A 16,345-nucleotide genomic window follows, 5' to 3' on the forward strand; every position below is an offset into this window, starting at 1 on the left:
TGTTCCTGTCCAGCTGAGCCTGCTCCCAATCAATTCCCTGCTTACAGTGCCTTAAGATACTTTTTCAGACTCCCAATCACATCTATCTCTAAATAATGAACTTGTTAATAAACAACAACGAAACCCCCTGAACATTAGTCTGAAAATGCACAGCTAAAGCTTGCAACCAATTCCCCTCAGTTAAAGTAAATGCAAAGGGCTCTGTCTCTAGATCATTCACAGAGACTGAGAATCAATTAAATGTCTACACTACAGTGGCATAGCTACGGCACTGCAGCTATTCTTCTGTAGCCCCTAGTGCTGGCACTTCCTCTATTGACGGAAGGGGTTTTTCTGTCGATCTAGTTAATCCACATCTCCGAGAGGTGGTAACCAGATCAACAGAAGAATTGATCTAACTGCATCTAAACACAAAGTTAGGTCAACCTAATTACACTGCAGAAGGCATGACATTTTTCACAGCCCTGAGCAGCATAGCTAGTTAGATCTAACTTTTAAATGTAGACCAGACCATAGTCTTTGAAAAGCTTAATAGTAAAATTCAGACTGATAGAATCAAGCATGTCAGGCATCAGCTATGAAGGTCAGAAACGTGGAGTTTCAAGGAGGACATTCTATAAACATCATCGTTTTTTGTGATTTCTATCATATGTAGTGGTTGGGTAGGCCCAGGTACCAAGTTCCCCCTCAAAATAGAAAATTTCCCTAACTGAACTAAAAATATATATTTTTTTAATTTTAAACTCACTAATATAACTATATTACAATAATGCTCTTCACTAAAGATCGGGATGGTAATGGCCAAAAAGCTACACGAAATGGAGGGGATTCTGACGTGCGGATCAGTGGCTAGAAGGAACTGAGGGGGTGTGGAGGCCATGTCTCCTTACATAACCTTGCATAGATTGTTCCACGGCTTGAGACAGAGTCCAGGTGGCCCCCAACGGTCAGAACTTTTAGAGGTTTTTGGGCTTTGTGTGACATGAGCAAGCACATCTCTATAAGGTGGGATCTATGCTGACCATACTTGACGGGGAAGAAATAATACAGCTCCTGGCAGAAGTATCCTTTGTGTAGAGACCTTCATCCCTGGGCTGTCCCCAGGAAAACTAAGCCTAGGAGAGACCCTGGTAGTGCAGCTCCATTGGCGCCACTTTGCCAGGGAGTGGAGTATTAGGGCTGGATGGCCAGAATATGTGCAGCTGCATCATTCACTGAACCCCAGCCATCCTCTCCAATGAATGAGGGAGGGGTCCTCTGGAAAAACTAGTATGTGATTATATAATATGACATTGTGTCCTATAATGCATAAGCAGTGCTTAATTTGTAATGAAAGAGATGCTGGGGATCAAGTAATTTTTTTACATTCATAACTTGTGCAGCAAGCCCAGAAGTGCTGAGGCTATGAACTGCCAAGCCTAGAGGTGCCGGGGCTCAGTCCTGGCAAGCCCTGGCACAAATTAAGCACTGTGCATAAGGGATTGGAATTCAGGTTGGCTCAGGCAGGTTGTCTGGTGATCTGTTGGGCTGTAGCGGGTAGAAATGTGACTCAGTCTAGCATGGGAAGCCTGGCTCTCTCTGGAGTAATTTAAAAGAAATGCAGTAGGGAATTCCTTAAAGTTGTTCTGCCCATTTCTTAGTGTGGGGGAGGTTAATCACGGCCCTGGAAATGTAACTTCAGTTTGCAATATGCTCCTTTAAAGATCTGAGCCTATTTTCAGTGTAATCAATGGGAGTTTTGCTATTAACTTTATTAGAACAGGATTAAGTACTGAGAGACGTATTGTTAAATTGGTCTCTCATCTACGCAATGAAACATCCAGAAGATTAAACCCTGATCCTATCTTTGCCTCTTATGCCATTCCAGACAAATACACACACTGTCTTAATTCTTTCAAGCTACCTCTTTGCCTTCCCATTTTTGAACGTTCAGTTAAGCGCATAGAATTCATTACATATTTTTATAGTTTTTACCTATTTATTCTTAAGCTTATTAATTATTCACCATGTGTGTTTTAAGTTAATTTGTTAATAAGACCCAGCAAAAAGCTTTGCAATAATGCAAAACTGATGCGCAAATCATTAGGTCTGGCTGCTTGCTACTTATTTTTGCAATTATTATTTCCAAATAAAACTGGTCAATCTATCCCCTCTTTAACCACATATAATTACTGCTTGACTGGCTAATAAGATCTGGTTTAGAACCAACGACTGGGGAAGCCTCATTTTTAGACACAAGAGAAACATTGTTTTTGTAGTTCTTTTGCAGAATTTGGGTCCCATTTAAATAAATAAGAAAACTGCTGGCTGTCTCCTTTCAAAAAGTATAAATGGTTGCTTCTCAAATTGAAACATTCAGCGTTATTTTTATGCCTTTCATATTGTGACAACATACAGCTTCACTGTAGACTGATATAAACTCCAGTGGGACCACACTGAAAATGGAAAATAGTGAACTAGTGAGACATTTAAAAAAAATTGAATATTTTACAGTAACATTTTGAAATGTAACTTGGGAGGAAACTTTCTTCCATTGCGGATATGTATGAGTCAGAAATACTGGGATATTCTGATGGCAGAGAGAGAGAGATTTAACTAGGTGCAGTGATCCAGGGGTCTGATGTCTGTCTTATGCAGTTTGCTATTTTTGACTCATGGTTATGGCTCCATGTCAGTCACAGAGGTCACGGAAGTCACAGATTCCGTGACTTTCTGCGACCTCCGTGACTTCTGCAGTGGCCACTGTGGCTGACCCAAGGGTTCAGGAGGCCCAAGGGACAGCTGCTCAGGCGGTCCTGGGGACAGCCATACCAGCCACTGCTGGAGCAGCTCTGCAGCCAGATGCTCAGGCGGCCCCGCAGCCAGCCTCACCGGCTGCTGCTGGAGTGGCCCTGGGGCCAGCTGCATTGGCCACTGCTTGGGCGGCCCTGGGCAGCTGGCCCAGGGGACCACCCGAGCAGCAGCTGATGAGGTTGGCCCTAGGGACCACCTGAGCAGTGGCCGGTGCAGCGGGCCCTGAGGACCGCCTGAGCAGTGGTCCCAGGGGCAGCGGGAGCAGCAGCGGGTGGGCGGTCCTGAGGGCGGCTGGAGCAGCTGCTGCTTGGCAGCTTCCAGCAGCTGGTGCCATTGGCCCACAGGGTTTCCTCTGAGCAGCAGCCCCCTCAGTTAGATTTAGTCACAGGTATTTGTAGTACAAGTCATGGATAGGTCATGAGCCCATGAATTTTTGTTTATTGCCTATGACCTGTCCATGACTTGTACTAAAAATACCCATGACTAAATCATAGCCTTACTCATGGTTAGATACTGAGTGAAATTCGCCCCTGTGCAAACAGGCAAAACAAAGGTCAATGCACCACTTACACCATGTTTTATGCTCTCAGTGAGACTTAAGTCATGCATACCCTTGTGCTAGTCCGCTGCAATGGAGCAAATTTCACCCAGTCAGAGTACTCTGAATATCAGAGTCCCCTCAGGCTTTGTCCTACTGTGGGGATTTGCCAGCCATCAATGACCAGATACCAGTGCAAATACCTAATATAGAGAGGGTAAACTGCTCTAAGCCCTGACTTGCATCCATGCAATTTACACAGGTTTCAAACAGGGACAAAATCCACTGATACAAAGCCAAAATTTTCAGTGGGGATTTGCAGCTATACTATTGGTTGGCATTAAGACAAATCCCCAAGAGAGTGAACATGGCCTCGGTACCGACAGGTCTGTCAACAAGATTACAAAATTGACTGGAGATGGGGATAACAACTTCTGCCTCAGAAATGGTACCTTTTTCTTCTGTCACCTTCACCCTAGTTTCAAACCCTGAAAGGGACAGCTTTGGATTACATTTACACTGTTGTGAATCTGGAGTAACTCCACTGACTCCCTGGAGTTACTCCAAATATACACCTGTCTAAATAGGATCAGAATTCGATCTGAAGACTTTGCATGATTATCAGATAAGGATGTGCAGAAACAATTTACAGCAGGGACCAAAGATTTTCTTTTTAACAAACAATGGTGTGAACAAGCCTTTCATATGTGATGACACAGACGTCTGAAATGAAACGCAGCAGGTACAGCAGAAGTATCCTACACAGATTGTAAATAAGACCTGATGTCTGTTTGCTGGAGTCTGTTGTTTTTGTTTTGTTTTTAAGCTCTGGTTTCAAAACCATTCTCTAAACATTAAATCCAAGGCAAATCTCTACGGTAGGTTATAATGAAGGCTCTGATGTCAAACTGTACTCTCAGAATAAATCATTTCAACTAAAATAAACACTAATGCAAATTTAAGGGGTGCATAAAACCTTTACATTAAAGGATCATTGCTACTGTTTTAAATTTTAAATAATGTTTTAAATTTTGCATGTTTGTGAACAGATATGAAATGTGAGTATGAAATTCACAGCCAGTCCAGTAAAAGGCATGCAACAACTACACTGAATTGCTCCCTCTCTCGGAGCACCCCTTCCAGTGCTCAGCTAAGAAAGGGAATGACTCGAGCTGGCTGGGGAAAAGGGGACATCTTTTTCACAAATTTTTTGACAGAAAAGTCCCCTTTTTTTCATCAATTTCTAAATTAATTTTTTTTGCCTGTCTCCAGAACTGGCCCATTCTCAGGGGTGGGTGGCGGGACTCATGGGAGGATGTACAAGGAACATCCCCTCTCCTTTGTTCTCTTTCACTCAAGGCCTTGTTGCTGTTGCAGTCTCTCCACTTGGGAAGGTACAGGGGCTCCTTAATCCTTGTGCCTCTTGGGTATACCTTGTCTCAAAGGGACCAGGAAGAGGGGCCGCTATCATAGGCACCAACTCCATGGGTTCTCTGGGGCTGGAGCACCCATGGGGAAAAATTAGTGGATGCTCTGCACCCACTGGCAGCCAAGCTCCCCGCCCCCCACTTCACCTCCTCCTCTGCCTCTGCCTCCTCCCAGCGCGCCACGTCTCTGCTCCTCTCAGCGCTTGCTGCCGCCAAACAGATGTAGCAAGTGCTTGGAGGGAGGGGAGAGGAGCGGGAACATTGCGCACTCAGGGGAGGAGGTGGGGAAGAGGTGGAACTGGGGTGGGGATTTGGGGAAGGAGTCGAATAGGGGCAGGGAAGGGGCGGAGTTGGGGCTGGGACTTTGGAGAAGGGGTTGGAATGTGGGGCTGGAGGGGGCGGAGTTGGGGCAGGGACTTTGGGGGAGGGGCGGGGTGGAGTCGGGGTGGGGCCGGGGGCAGAGGGAGGTCGAGCACCCACTGGTGCCTGACGAAGTCGGCGCCTATGGCCGCTATTGCTACATCTTCCCCCAGCCCAACAGAGTGGGCACAATGTAGCTCTGGGCAAGACTGTTGCTCCCTGAGGCAAAAGCTGGTTGGAGTTCCCTCCACCCCCAGTGCAAGGCTTTGTCTACAAGGTGCAACTCAGCCCTAAATGAATACTGGTGTGCAGTGTTTAATAAGGGATCAAGAATCTGGCTTTTCTGGAAAGAAAGTGCAGCACTTTATGAACTGCATTAACACTCACTTTGGATTGAGTCTACTAGAAACAACCAACTCACATTGTCCATGCTCAGAACATTAACACATCTGTTAGTATAGTGTTGCCCTTTTGGCCTGAGTGATTAGCGCATATCTGGGGCCTTGCCAGGTTGCTTCCATGAGTGGAGAAATGGATGATATGAGCCCGGTATTCTTTGCTGCAATCTGGTTTATTGATAAAGAATGTACATAGAGTCCTGTTCTCCTGAACACAGTAAGAATAAACAACAGCAGACAATTTCTTTGCTCACAATTTCCAAGTCTGCCTTTCCAGTCAGTTCTGTGCCCAAGGAGCTGCTCCTTCTCAGGCCACACTAACAACTGTTTCTCTCACTGTCTTCCAGCTTCTCTGCCTCTAATACACACACAGCTTGCCAAACCAGCCCCTAGTCCTTGCATTTTTACCCAGGGAAACCCTCAACCCACATGATGTTGCAGCTGATCAGGCCTTGTCATGCAGCCCATTGCCTGGGATGGTGACTTCCACAGTTTCCAGCTATCTCACTCCAAAATGGACTTAATTGCTCCTTCCATTTATTTCAAAAGAAGAGTGTTTAGCATGCCCATCAGCTTTAACCTGGTCTGTGATTGTCTGTAGATCAAGACTTACTTGATGACAACCATTAACACCCTCCAGCATAACAGTCACTCCTATGCTAGCATTACATCCTCTCATTAGTTATTTCCTAGCTATTAGATATATAGCTATATTTCTGCTATCAACTGATTGTAGCTAATTCAGACCATTACTGGCTATCAGTCTTAAACATTTTTTGTAGTTTTGTTTAGGCAGTGCATTCTTCATTTCCTGTCCTAAACATAGTGCAGCGTTGTGCACTGTTAAGCATCTGCTATTTTCACTAGAGAGATTGTTGCATTTCAGTACTTGGTGAATTTATACCTATATGTAGCTTTTATATCAGTTGAAAAGTCTGATTGTCCAGTGCTTTTTACCTTGGGTGTGAGCTGTTACCATCAACGTAACTGAAGGCTGAATTCTGATTTGGTAGCATTTTAAACCCACTTTTGCTAGGTGTGAATAATTTATGCAGTGTGTGAGGCAGTGAAAAATAAGGCCTTAATTGTGTAAAAGGTTTTCGGATGAATGGCACTATATACATGTAAAAATTATTATACATATTGGAAAAAATAAAATATAGTACAATACAATGGCTCAGTGTAATCAAGTGATTAGCAACAAATAAAGACTCAAGTAACTGCATAAAAATGTTGGACTAACATCAGCCATTTGTACCCTGTAAAAACCAAGTGTTAGCAAATAAACTACCATTTTGTTAATCTCAAATCCTATCATTATCCCAGTTTGTTTGAAAACCTCCAGGTATTAAACCTGTTAATTATGATAATAGATACAGTGGCAGTTGAGAGACTGAATTTCAGTGTAGGTGCAAAACCAGCAAAATTTTGTAATTAGCAACAATTTTCTGAACTTTTATATTTACTGACAACAGTAGTCAATTAAATAGCCAACACTGTTTGGGCACACACAATGGGATCAGTGCCTGATATGAAGGGGGGGGGAGATGTATTGCATTGCCATCAACATAAAGTTAGTTAAGGTAACCCAGGTTGCAAACAGAAAGTCTGTGTACAAAGGAGCAGCAAAAATACTAAAAAGAATTCCTGCTTTTGTGTTCCTAATTGATACAAAATACTACTTGAGAAATGAATTCAGATTGGTGTGGATCAAGGAGTTCATGTGCCCACAAGGTGTGTAATTTTAAGAGCTTCCGTCCTAATGATGTATAGGAAACACCTATTGCCCATGGATGAGAAAGAGCTTAAGGATCACTTGATACAGTATCTTATGAATACTAAGGACACTATGATACAGTATCTTATGAAGCTACTGCTAAGGTACCTATGTTCCACGGTAATGTCCATTCCTGTGCATTCATGGCAGGGAGCAAGTGCAAGAACTTAAGGAAGAGAATGAGAGGAAAAGTAAAGATGAAAATATGAGTAAGGGAAGAATGATGTCAATAAAGAGGTGCAGAGAAAGAGAGAATTCAGTGAAACCTTGTTAATTAATGACTGGGAGTCCTGCTGAGGATAACTGAGCTCTGCAAATTAAGCAAACAAATCCTATTAAAAACATAATTACATTGCTTCACAAAATGTACTTCATTTATTCTGAGGAGTGTAGTTTAGTTTTAATTAATGATATCTTATGCTGTAGAAGTAAATGTACTACAGAACATTTTGTAAGAATAATGAGCCATCATTAATGAATCTTTGGGTTTGTTTCCACTACAGAGCTAACTTTTATAACTCTCTCACACCTGTGAGGTTAACTCATTGCAACAGCTGTATATATCTTTCCAGTATAGACGTATCTATAGACCAGAGGTCCCCAAACTGTGGGTCACGCCCCTCTAGAGGGGCAAGGAGGAATCTTCGGGGAGGTGCAGCGGGGCCCAGGCCAGGCCCCATGGGGAGCAGGGAGGAAGCACCACCCAGCTCAGCTCCGCTCCCAGCTCTGCTCTGGCCCCCAGCCATGGCACTGTCCCCACCCCCAGCCTCTGCCTCTGGCCAAAGCTCCATTCCCAGTCCTGACCCCAGATGCAGCCTCAGGCCCCTTACCTCTGTCGGCCTCCCTTTCCCCCCCAGGAGCCGTGACCCTGATCCCAGATGGATCCCCATCGGGGGGCAGGGATAGGGGTAATGGGGTGGGCGCAACCCTGACAAGTTTGGGGACCACTGCTATAGACACTCTTTCTAGTGCAAACATTTAGAATATGTAGCTAATCATATCTTATAAGGGTTTCATATTAATGTAAACTAGGTTAATGGCTTTAGGGGAATCACTACATAATAACTATTGTTGAAGAATCAGACTTGAGAAGTGACCATGGAATTCTAGTTTCCTTGTCTGAGTTCCACATAAGAATGGCCATACTGGGTCAGATCAGTGGTCCATCTAGCCCAGTATCCTGTCTTCAGACTGTTATCAATGCCAGAGGCTTCAAAGGGAATGGACAAACCAGGGAGAATATCAAGTGATCCATCCCCTGTCGTCCAGTCCCAGCATCTGGCAATCAGAGGTTTAGGGACGCCTCGAGCATGCAGTTGCATCCCTGACCATCTTGGCTAATTGCCATTGAGGGATCTGTCCTCTGTGAACTTATCTAATTCTTTTTTGAATTTGGTTATACTTTTGGCTTTCACAACCTCCCCCGGCAATGAGTACCACAAATTGACTATGCATTGTATGAAGAAGTATTTCCTTTCTTTTGTTTTAAACCTGCTGTCTATTAATTTCATTGGGTGACCCCTGTTTCGTGTGTTATGTAAAGGGGTAAATAACTCTTTTTCTCATAATTGTATAGACCTCTATCATATCCCCTTTACTCGTCTCTTTTCCAAGCTGAACAGTCCATCTTTTTAATCTCTTCTCATAGGGAAGCTGTTCCATACTCTTAATCATTTGTGTTGCCCTTCTCTGTACCTTTTCCAATTCTAATTTTTTGACATGGGGCAAACAGAACTGCATGTAGTATTCAAGGTGTGGGGGTGCTAGATGTATGTCGTGGCATATTTTCTGTCTTATTATCTATCCTTTTCCTAATGGTTTCTAACATTGTTAGCTTTTTTTGACTGCTGCTGCACATTTCACGTTTTCAGAGAACTATCCACAATGACTTTAAGATCTTTCTTGAGTATTAACAGCTAATTTAGACCCCATTGGTTTGTATGTATATTTGGGATTATGTTTTCCAATATGCATTACTTTTTTCATTTAGTAACAATGAATTTCATCTGCCATTCTGTTGCCCAGTCATCCAGTTTGGTGCCACCAGACTCTTTGTTGTTTTTGAGATCCCTTTGTAACTCTCTGAAGTCTGCTTTGGATTTAACTATCTTGAGTTATTTTGTATCATCTGTAAGGCCCTACTTAATTTGCAATATTGCAGAAATTGCGAATCCTGCAATATTAAGCTTCCACTGCAATTTTGATTTTTATTAACTTACTTTGCACAGTCCACAATTTTGCATACATTTTGAGGTTTGTAACAGACATTTTTCCCCCATTAGTACAGTAAAATCCCTTTTATCCGAGCTGATAGCAGCTGGGATTTGGGCTGTCAGCCCCATGCACAGCAGGGCTCCTGCTGTCAGCCCTGCACATTAATGACTATAATTTAGTTGCAGCAAAATGTCTGGTTATCAAAAAAAAAATTAGCAAGCGTAACATACTTGAGCAAAATTTTCTCAAACAAATAGGTCTTCTCTGGCTTTTCCAAATTACTGCAATTAATAAAGGTCCATTATCACTTTTCTGCGATTTTCCATGTCTTGTCTGCAACTCAGCTGCAATTATTTGACAATCATCCCATAATTCAAGCAGAGCCTTAATCATCTGCAAATTTTGCCACCTCACTGTTTATCCCTTTTTCCAGATAATTTATTAATCTGTTTTATAGCACTGGTCCCAGTACAGATCCCTGGGGAACAGCACTATTTACTTCTCTCCATTCTGAAAAGTGAACATTTATTCCTGTCTCTTAACCAGTTACTGATCCATGAGAGGACTTCCCCTCCTATTCCATGACTGCTTAGTTTACTTAAGAGCCATATTTGAGTTCCTTCAGAACTCCTGGGTGAATATCATCTGATCCTGGTGACTTGCTATTGTTTAATTTATCAGTTTGTTCCAAAGCCATCTCTATTGACAGTCTGGGACATTTCCTAAGATTTGTCACCTAAATAGAATGGCTCAGATGTAGGAAACTCTCTCACGTCCTCTGCAGTGAAGACTAATGCAAAGAATTGATTTAGCTTCTCCACAATGGCCTTGTCTTCCTTGAGTGCTCCTTTAGCACTTTGATCACCCAGCAGCCCAACTGATCGTTTGTTTGGCTGGCTTTCTGTTTCTGATGTACTTAAAAAATAAATTCTGTTAGTTTGTGTCTTTTGCTAGTCGCTTCAAATTCTTTTTAGGCCTGCCTAATCAGGGGTGGCTCCAGGCACCAATGCAGCAAGCGCATGCCTGGGGCGGCAAGCCACAGGGCGTGGCCTGCCGGTCACTATGAGGGCACCAGTCAGGCTTTGGTGGTAATTTGGCGGTGGGGACGCTGAAGGCGCGGCACTGGCGGGCCTCCCACAGGCATGCCGCTAAATCCGCGTAACCAGAGGACTGCCTGTAGGTGCGACGCCGAAAGCCGCCTGACTGCTGTGCTTGGGGCGGCAAAAACCATAGAGCCGCCCCTGTGCCTAATTATACTTTTACACTTGCGTTGCCAGTGTTTGTTCCTTTCTATTTTCCTCAGTAGGATTTGACTTCCAATTTTTAAAAGACAACAAGGAGTCTTTTCTGCCTCTTTTACTCTGTGTAACCATAGTGGCATTTTTGGTGCTTTTACCTTTTAAAAAAAATTTATATGGGGTATACCTATCGTTTGAGCCTCTATTATCATGTTTTTATAGTTTCCATGCAGCTTCCAGGCATTTCACTAGTGACTGCTCCTTTTAATTTCTGTTTAACTAGCCTCCTCATTTTTGAGTAGTTCACCTTTTTGAAGTTAAATGCTACTGTGGTGGGATTATTTGGTATTTTTCCCTCCTACAAGGATGTTAAATTTAATTACATTATGGTTGCTATTACTGAGTGGTTCAGCTATATTCACATCTTGGACCAGATCCTGTGCTCCACTTAGGATTAAATCAAGAATTGCCTCTCCTCTTGTGGGCTCCAGGACTAGCTGTTCCAAGAAGCAGTCATTAATGGTGGCTAGAAATATTATCTCTGCATCCTGTCCTGAGGTGACATGTTCCCAGTCAGTCTCAGGATAGTTGGAAATCCCCCATTATTATTGGCTTTTCTGTTTTTATAGCCTCTCTAATCTTCCTGAGCATTTCACAATCACCATCACCATCCTGGTCAGGTGGTTGGTAGTATATTCCTACTTCCATACACTTATTAATCAAGCATGGAATTTCCATCCATAGAGATTCTAGGTGTTGTTTGATTCATTTAAGATTTTCACTATATTTGACTCTATGCTTTCTTTCACATATAGTACCACTCCGCAATCAGCACCACCTACTGCAGTGGTTCTCAAAGTTTTGTACTGGTGACCCCTGTTACACAGCAAGCCTCTGACTGTGACCCCCCCCTTATAAATTAAAAACACTTTTTTATATATTTAACATCATTATAAATGCTGGAGGCAAAGCAGGGTTTGGGGTGGAGGCTGGCAGCTAGCGACCCCCCATGTAATACCCTCACGACCCCCTGAGGAGTCCCGACCCCCAGTTTAAGAACCTCTGACCTACTGTCATTCCCATATATTTTGTACCCTCAATTATCATGTCCCATTCCACCAAGTTTCTGTGATGACTATTCTATCAATATCCTCGTTTAATACTAGATACTCAAGTTCACCCCGGTAATTATTTAGACTTCTTGCATTTGTATACAAGCACTTATAAAATGTGTCAACATTTCATTGTCTGCCGTCATGTGATTGAATGGGGTTCTTTTTCACTTGACTGTTTCTTTTCAGTTCCTGCCTGTACTTTATCAATTTTCCCTTTTATCTGGATATAGAGTATCCCCTTTAATCTATATTCCCTTAAGGGATGTGTCTGTCCAGAATTTGTGCTCCTCTGCACCTGTCAGCTTTCCCCCAGCCCTTAGTTTAAAAACTCTTTCATTTTACATGCCAGTGGTCTAGTTCCATTTTGGTTTAGGAGGAGCCCATCCTTCCTGAATAGGCCACTCCTTTCCCCAAAAGGCTCCCAGTTCCTAATAAACTAAATCCCTCCTCTGAACGCCATTTCAATTTGTCAGGATCCCAACAACAGCATTCGGGATCAAAGGTCACAGCAGCAGCAAGCCTGAGGTGGGGAGTAGCAGAGGAATGCATAGTCAGGTTCCAGGCCAGGGTCAATACAAAGGGTCAGAGTCTGAGTCAAGTTTCAGGATCGGAGTCAGGAGGCGAAGTCCAAATCAAGCCCAGTTCGAAGCCAGGAGTTCAGCAGCAAGGAGCAGGAATGGTTGTGGTAGCGACAGGAGATCCACGGTGGTTACAGCTGCCACTGGGTGGCAGAATAGAGATGCCAACTGCCTGCCAGTGCTGCCAGCTTGGGTTCTAGACCTGTGGGGCCTTACACATCCACATATTGGGGCTCTGCAGTTCTGCCTGTCCAACTGGCCCTGCAGTGGAATGCTGGAAAATTGCACCGAATGCACACACGTACCACCTGCCCACAAGGCATATAATCATCCATGCTGCATTCAGTGCAATAAAGTGGATAACCCCCACTCTGGGGCTGAGCTACTGCCTTCATTACTTTTGTTCTTGCTGGGTTCTCTTCGTTTGTTCTTTGTGAGGTTTTACTGGTGAAACTATAAAGGTAGGTTGGATTCTGAGAAAAACAATGATGCACAAACCATACTACTAATACTTTCTATTGTCTAATTGATGGAACAGTAGAGATACCTAAGTTTAAAAATATAAATGCCCCCCCCCCCTTTTTTTTTTTTTTGAGGGGAGGGTGGAAGTTGAAGGCAGAGGATTTAACCCTTTGATTTCTCTGGTTGGTGAGCCCTCTGAACCTAACTGGTTTACTGCAACACTGAAACACCAGGGGAACGTGCATACTCTGCATGGTGCATAGGGCCATGAAGGGGCCACTCATTTGGTGATGTGTTGAATGTTTTCAGGATACCATATTAGTAAACCTAAAAGTGGTCATTGGTTTCCTTTTGAGTTATATTTAGAACCAAGATTTGTATTCAGTTTATCAGACATTCCCACTCTCATGCACACTGATACGGTCTTCATGATGGGGTGTTTTACATGACAGGGGACAGGGACTGTCTAGATCGTGGATGGGTAAGAGAGTGCCAAGGGGGTTCAGAGTGGGAAGTCAAGGGTTAAAAGTGGCCTGGGAAGAGAAGCTAGTTGTTGGCGGCTACTGAGAGTAGGAAAGCAGTCCTGCGTGGCTGGACTGGGGAAAATGTGTTCCTTAAGAGGAAAACACTACTAACTATAACAAGTAATAATGCTTGATGTATAGCTTGTCTGGAAAGGCTTTAATCTGAAGAGCAGCGAAAACACTAGAGACTGTTTTTGAAGCAGCCTGCTTCCAAGCCTTGCTTGTTTGGAGGGGAGAAAAGGAACTCCAACGACTGTCTTTGCTAGCAGCTTGCTCACAAGCTTTGCTTTGTTCTGGAAACAAGAAGGAACTCCAATTCTTCATCTGTTTATAGCCTGGCTGTGTTTCCTTCGCTCTGCTCTGGAGTGGGAAGGAATCCTTAGGACTACTTATAGCCCTCACTTTACTTTGCAAAGAGAGAGAGGTGGGGACAATAGCAGGGCATCTGGGAAGCTAGTCCAGCCTTCTTCCTTGTCTGTTCCCAGGTGCTTTTCTCTCCCCGTATCACTGAGGCTTTGTCTACACTGCGCTTTCCTCGTTATAACTTTTGTCGCTCAGGGGTGTGAAAAAAACACACCGCTGAACGACAAAAGTTTTAATGACGAATAGCACCAGTGTGGACAGCACTTCATCAGCAAGAGACCCACTCCGGACAACAAGCTACCGCCCCTCTTTGCAGGGTGGTTTTATTTTGTTGCCGGAAGAGTGGCTATACTGCACCGCTTACAATGGCGCGGCTGCAGGAGCATGGCTGTGCCGTTGTAAGGTGTGCAGTATAGACATAGCCTTAGAAACTGCAGTAGGAGCAGCTCAGTACAGCCACCATCAGCATCCTGATCAACATGCCTCTCAGACATAGGTTACAACTTGCCCATTACTCATATAGCATTGTCAGCTCTCTTGATCTTACCATGAGTCTTGTGACATTTGATATAATAGCTCCAGTTCCAGGAGTTAATGGATTATGTGAGAATCTCAGCTTTGTTTCATTTCTTTTTTTCTTAAGTAAGTTTCTAGCCCTCTTGGTTGTGGAAAAATTTTATTCTATTATAAAGGCTCAGAAGCCAGAATGCAAAGAAAAAGAACCCCCATTTTTTTATTTTTTTTTTAAAAAACTCATTCAGAATGGAAATAAGGTGTATATTTTTAACAGTGAGGGTAATTTATAGGGCTCTTGATTATTCAGGTTAACTACATCATTAACTCAAAAAAAATTAATCCTGATTAAAAAAATGAATTGTGATTAATCGCAGTTTTAATTGCACTGTTAAACAATAGACTATCAATTGAAATGTATTAAATATTTTGGATGTTTTTCTACATTTTCAAATATATTGATTTCAGTTACAACACAGAATACAAAGTGTACAGTGCTCACTTTATTTTATTATTTGCACTGTAAAATGATAAAAGAAATAGTATTTTTCAGTTCTCCTCATACAAGTACTGTAGTGCAATCTCTTTATTGTGAAAGTGCAACTTACAAATGTAGAATTTTTTTGTTATATGACTGCATTCAAAAAAATCAAACAATGTAAAACTTTAGAAACTACAAGTCCACTTAGTCCTACTTCTTGTTCAGCCAATCACTAAGACAAACATGCATGTTATTCATTTTAAGAACACTTTCACTGCAGATTTGACAAAACACAAAGAAGGTACCAATGTGAGATTTCTAAAGATAGCTACAGCACTCGACACCAAGGTTTAAGAGTCTGAAGTGCCTTCCAACATCTGAGAGGGATGAGGTGTGGAGTTTGCTTTCAGAAGTCTTAAAAGAGCAACACTCCGATGTGGAAATTGCAGAACCCGAACAACCAAAAAAGACAATCAACCTTTGGCTAGTGGCATCTGACTCAGATGATGAAAATGGACATCCATCCGTTGGCACTACTTTGGATTGTTATTGAGCAGAATCCATCATCAGCCTGGACGCATGTTCTCTGGAATGGTGGTTGAAGCACGAAGGGACATGTGAATCTTTAGCGCATCCGGCATGTAAATATCTTGCGACGCCAGTTACAACAGCACCATGAGAACACCTGTTCTCACTTTCAGGTGACATTTTAAACAAGAAGCAGGCAGCATTATTTCCTGCAAATGTAAACAAACTTGTTTGTCTGAGCGATTGGCTGAACAAGAAGTAGGACTGAGGGGACTTTGTTTTATTTTTGAATGCAGGTTTTTTGTACATAATTCTATAGTTGTAAGTTCAACTTTCATGATAAAGAGATTGCACTATAGTACTTGTATTAGGTGAATTGAAAAATACTATTTCTTTTGTTTATTACAGTGCAAAGATTTGTAATAAAAAATAAAACGTGAGCACTATACACTTTGTATTCTGTGTTGTAAGTGAAATAAATATTTGAAAATGTAGAAAACATCCAAAATATTTAAATAAGTGGCATTCTATTATTGTTTAATGGTGCGATTAATCACAATTAATTGTTTTAATCACTTGACAGTCCTAGTAATTAATCAAGGATTTTGGTGGATTTTTCATTACTGACAATTTTCAAATCAGCAGTGGATATTTTTCTAAAAGATCTGCTCTAGGAATTATTTGGGGAATTTCTATGGCCTGTGTTATACAGGAGGTTAGACTACATGATCACAATGGTCCCTTCTGGCCTTGGAATCTGATTTAAAAAAAAAAAAGAGACATTCTTTTACACTTAAAGCCAGCTAAGCAGAGCACGTTGTTCAAAATTCCACAAGAACAGTACAAAAAATGAGCAAATTCCTGGGAAGAATTCCCTTTAGATTGTAGGGCATGTCCACACCATGCCTCAATACCTCTTGGAGTGAAGTTAGCACCCATTTAGTCCCTTTATTCTCTAATGAACAGTGCGGGAAATGTTAAACCACTGATATTTAACGTAGGTTTTTGTTTGGTTCAATGATACTTATCTACTATT

Source organism: Trachemys scripta, chromosome 1, assembly GCF_013100865.1.
Source record: "Trachemys scripta elegans isolate TJP31775 chromosome 1, CAS_Tse_1.0, whole genome shotgun sequence".
Lineage (NCBI taxonomy): Eukaryota > Metazoa > Chordata > Testudines > Emydidae > Trachemys > Trachemys scripta.